Below are 6,000 nucleotides of genomic sequence, written 5' to 3'. Positions count from 1 at the left end.
TTTCCAGTGGGTGTGGGGCTCGAATGAATGGACCAAAGTGATACTAATACATCCTATTACATGTCTAGATGTCGCCTTGGGAGCCTGGAATCGAACCAATACCTGAAACCCACACAACAAAGCAACCCGTGAAGCACAAGAGAAAAACCGAAAAATTCTGCATGTTGCATTTTCTGAAATCTCTTGATGTATTTCGGTTTTAACATGGAAATGATGATCATGTAATGAAAAATAAATGATAATAGGACTTGATTGAAGAGTCAAGGAAGAATATATGCATGCCTGGTTTCGTTTGAAAGAAAAACGAAAAGAACGAGACGATCCGGCGCGGAGGAGGTGGAGCGCTTTCTATTCTACCTTGCTAGCTCGATTTCTCTCTTGCCTCTAGCTATGGTGCTCACGTTTTTTTACACTGGAATGGCTCTGGTTTTCGGTGATGAGGGGTGGAGAATGATGATTAGGGGAGTGAGGGAGATAGTTGCAAGATATAGGGAACCAAAATCAAGACTAAGTCTACCTCTATTTGAAATTTGAATTGTTGGTTGATATCAAATATTTGTTGGGTGATTCTAGAATGGGGTGGCCGAAATCCTCATGTTTTCTAGACTAGGATAATGCTCACTAATTAATTAATTAAGGTTGCTCAATAATAAAAAAAATTAGCATGCTAAAACAACAAGGAATGGGTCAAAGGGTGAGTTGGCATATCAATGTTGCTTAATCATCTAAGGGCCGAAAATTCACTAATAAATGGAGGGGAAATATTTTCTAGCTAGTAAATTTATAACCCTTAAAAGCCTCACTAATCCTTTAATTAATTTAGTGAATTATCCCTTAATTATGGAACTTAAATAAACTTATTTCCTACTCACTTCAAGTTGTATAAATAATTCCTTAAACCTTCATTTAACTTAAATTAACTTACTTGCTAGCTAAAATAAATTCTGGGAATGTTTTCTAAATCTTAAATTTTATCTCAAAGCTCCAACTTCAGTCCGGCCTCACTGAATTAACTGAAATGCTAAAAAAAAATTAAACTGCTACGGAAAATAATTAAATTTAAATACTCATGCAATAAAAATCATTTTAATTTAAATAATAGAATTATGCATGGCTTATACGTAGTCTAAGTTACGGGTTCTACATTAGGTGCATGATATTTTTAAATTAAATGCATGTTGGTTACGTGGTTTAGACGGTGTGCACAGTTATGCCCCCGAGAAGTGAGGAGAATTTGGTTTTGTGTATCTCGAGTTTTGCACTACCCAAGACTAAGTTGAGGCGAATTGAACTTGGTGATTTAGGATTGCTTGTTTCGAATCCTACTTTGTCTAGGAAGAGAATTTCGAACTAGGTAGTTATGGGTTGAATTTTTTAGGATTCATGAACTTAGGGACTGAATTATAATACTTTGAGGGACTTAATTGCAAGTTTTTGGAAATATTGAGGCTATAATTCAAAAATCTAGAGGGCTTAGTGTAAAAATCTGAAAACTTGGAGGGATAAATTGCGCAAATTTTTGTGCTAAATTGGAGAATTCAAGAATTTTTGGGTCTTGATTGCAAATTTTAGGAGAATTATGGGGTTATTTTAGCAATTTTCAAAATCTATGGGAGCCGTTTTGGATTAAATTCGATAGTTTGAGGAGCTAAGAATGCGATAAGTTAGGCTTAATCGAATAATCCGAGAGCTTTGGGATTTAGGTTGCAATTTACTAAAAAATAAAATGGTCTATTGGAATGTAGTCAGCAAGTAAATTAAAAATTAAGGGTTACATAAAGAATTACGATTGAGGAAATTAGACAGATATGTAAGTATGAGGATGTCTTAGGAGGAACGAGAAATATGAGTATAAGCAATGTTGATGAGAAAGTAAGATTCGTCGAATTAATAATTTTTGGGTATAATAGTGGATTATAGAGAATTACGATTGTACTATAGGTGTTGTGATTTTATGACATAAAGAACAAATTATATAAATATTGGAAATAAGATTTAATCGACAATATTATTATTTTTGGTTTTATCGTGAGATACAAATACCCTTGGGTTCAACGATTGCTATTATATCAGGAAGTTTGGGAGTTTTGTACTGTAGATTCTTGAATTTAGGTAAGATAATTGAGAGGAGAAAATCAGTAAATGAAATTCGTGTAAATTGGGATATGGCAAAACTATGAAAATAATGTTATGAAGGAGTCAGGGAATACAAACTAAGAATATCGGAGTTCGTATAATTCTCGTAAGCTTCAACTTATAAAATTTGAGAAAAATATTATTTGAGAACTATACGAGGTAATTGTGAAATATGGAAAGTAAGTTAAAAGAAAGAACTTCATTTTGGGTTGACACTGCAATTACTGTGATTTCTAAGGTTCAAAAACCTTTATCTTGAACGTTGTCGGTAAACATTATAAGGATGGATTCATTTGTGAAAACGTTTAAAGTTATTAACAAACAACTCGTAGTGCCATAAAATAGTTATTTCTTTTGGGATTATGAAATTTGGAATCTAAGTTCTAATTGGTGATCAATAGTATAGTTGTTCCTAGGAGACAATTATTTTGGGATCAATTGAAAATATGCATTGAGATTATGTAGTAAGTTCTATTTGGTAAATGATTTATGATTTTATGGATGCTAGGTTCTGTGGATTATGAGATTTATGGTAATAGATGGAATTGAAGCCTCATGGATAAATTTTCGAGTTCCAATAGAGGAAAGATTATTTTTAGGTCAAGGATTTACCTTGTGAATATTAAGTTTGGATTTTAGAAATACTAAACACTTAAATTGAGATATGTAGGACCTTGAATTATCTTGGATACATTAAGTTAAGGAATGACATTTCTGGGATAAGGAAATTACTCTACCTTTTGGGATAACAATTAGATAACTACCTTACGTGAAATAAGTCACAGAATATAGATAAACATCGAGGAAAGAGTAGAATAATAAGTTTTGCATTTATACGATACTAAGGGTAAATTATTTTGGGAAGGTGGATAAAAGTTCTCGTCCCTAGAAAGTTAAGATTTTGTAACTGTAAAGCCATATTACATGATCTTGGGTAGAACCACTACAAGAAATTCCACATTCAACCACACTCAAAAGACGAAGGTTTTATCAGAAACCGTTGTATTTTTGTGGTAAATATTTAAAAGCTAAATTTTATTTTTACTTAAGAAAATATTTTAGAATTATTGCATTTTAAGGTCAAATTTATATTAATCAGAGAGAGCAAGAAATTTTATGTATTTTATAAAGGGATTTTTGGAAATATGTATTTTTAAACTTTTTTTTAATTTAAGTCTAATGATTTTATTAATCTTAATTTACCCTAATTTATTAATTAAAAAACTAGTGTTGATTAAGCCCATTAATTAAAAAGTTAAAAAGCCTTTTTGTTTTTGTTTTTTAAACGTTAAAAGAGTCCTACACACACATACGCCTAAACACCTACACACACCGAAACATACACACAAATTAATGTGAACTCAAAGTGGAGCAATGGCCAAACCTTCAATGGACTTGCAAAGGGAAAGTTTCGATTTTTTTCCTCCTTCGTTCTTCGACTTTCTTCCTCGTTCTTCCTTCCAGCAACGATCACTCGAATCCCTTGTATCCCAAGGTGGGTTTTTTGTGGGGTTTTGACAAGAAAAAAGGGTAGAAAAAAAAAATAGTAATCGTCTTATGTTCGTCACCGACGTTCCTGTTGGATCTCAGCTTTCTCGTACCCAAAATGCAGCGGAAGTTTTAAAATTTTATTTTGACGTTCAAAATATTTTTTTGAGCACTCGTATGGTTTTAATAAAATAAACATACAAATGATGTTTAGTAATATACCTTTAGTGAATTAATTCACTTGACTCCAACTACATCGGTATTAACGGACGTAGCTCTTGTTGTAATTCCCTACGAACGTTCTTCGATCTTCGAATCAGGTCCACGATCGGATTATTTGTTTCTCTTCTAATTTGCAGTAGAAAATTAGAAGATCTTTTCGTAGAGATAGAACACAATATGGTTCGAAACCTTTTGAGAGCACAAAAAAATTGCCGATGGAATTTTCTTCCTTCTTTTTCGCTTCTGAAGCTTCGGTCATAATTTTTTCGTTTCAAAATCAGAATGTTTCCAATGAAATTGGTTTCCACCGAATAGCATGCCTCTTAATAAGGATAAGAAATCCTTATTTTAATACTAATCCTTCATTTAACTTAATTAATCCAATTAATTAAGTAAATGAAATATTCTTATTGCATGCTAATAGTGATTTTCGAATATTATGCCTTTTGCAATGTATATTATTATTTTTTCAATTCTCGAAAATGCATGCAATTAGAATAATAAAATATTCTAATTATATTTCTAACCTTTCTTTTTACTTAATTAATCCAATTAATTAAGTTAACTAAAGATTCTAAATACATGCCACATTAAATGCAATCTCGAATATTAATCCATTAATATTATTTTGTTTTGTGTGCAAGTTTTTAAAATTATGGTATCATGAATATATTCATATTACATTAATCAATATCATATTTTATAAAAACTTAATGGGCTATATTTTAATTCAATTAAAATATAATTTAATTATTAAATCCCATTTGAACTTTAATAAAATAGCATGATGTGCTTATACTCTTACAAGTCCATGATTCATGCTCTCATTACATTAATATAATCATAATCCCGATCGACGATCCAACATCATCGATATGACAATTTTAACTTATTTGTTATTATGATGCACACTTTAATATCGAGATCACCAATGTCTAAATAAGGCATGTGCATTCCCTTTGACTGTAAAGTGGGTCTCATGTGAGACCGTCTCACGGATCTTAATCTGTGAGACAAGTCAACCCTACCCATATTCACAATAAAAAGTAATACTCTTATCATAAAAAGTAATACTTTTTCATGGATGACTCAAATAAGAGATCCGTCTCACAAATATGACCCATGAGATCGTCTCACGCAAGTTTTCGCCTTGATTGTATTTAGCAGTCATGCTCTCAAAATTTCTATAAGCTTTTATAAACTTTCTTTATAAGCTTATCGATTGATCATATCAAACTTATTTCTAATAAATTCAACTCATTGAATTTATTATCTCAACGGGAACAAGTAAACCAGTGCTTGTGTGACCCTCAATGGTTCAGGGATATAGCTAGCCGTGTGTTCACAACTCTTTGTGATTCAGGACATAATCCTTTATTCGGGCTTACCCTAATTTTCCCCATTCTATGTATCAACCATTGATCATGAGAATGTCAGAAATCATATTTCTGATTAAACCCATCGAATCATGGTAAGAGCGTCTAGTAGCATCGCCCCATGACTTCTTAGGTATCACTGATAGTGCCTGCAAGAACCAGTCGATTATGATTAACGTACAGTACGGTCTGTTCATCTCATATATATATCCCGATCGAATCTGCAACTATTGGTTCATCGAGGGTTGCATAATAATTCGATAACTATGTGACACATATAAATAATGGCATCGCATGTACTACTGGAGAACTCCTTCTCCAACGTATATCTCATACTCTGGCCAGAGATTCCACGCTCTATTATTTTATCAGATCACATAGGATATCCACACCCCTAGGTGAGCGGTGAATCCCCGACTACAATGCACTGGCTCCTATATGTGTCGAAACTGTACCCAATCTCGCCATCTGAAGACTCTCTTGGAGCCGGTAAACGAGTCAAAGCACAGCCCTAGCATATAGAGCCTCAGTGTTGTCCCTGGTCGTAAGGACTAATGGTGTACAATCATAACCACGGACTTATCTTCTCGATGAATGATAACAACTTGGAAAGTCCGAGGGAGGGTTGTTCGATATAATCATCATATGACTACCCATCTTCATGTTTGGACATCTCTATGTCCTTACCAAGAAACACAGTAAACAACATCACATATGCTAGTCTCGAGCTCAAGCGACCTTTATCCATGTTTTTGACGGCTGAATCAACTAGGAACAA

This window comes from Primulina huaijiensis, chromosome 3 (assembly GCF_012295235.1).
Source record: "Primulina huaijiensis isolate GDHJ02 chromosome 3, ASM1229523v2, whole genome shotgun sequence".
NCBI classification, from domain to species: Eukaryota; Viridiplantae; Streptophyta; class Magnoliopsida; order Lamiales; family Gesneriaceae; genus Primulina; species Primulina huaijiensis.
This window is presented reverse-complemented; position numbering follows the sequence as displayed.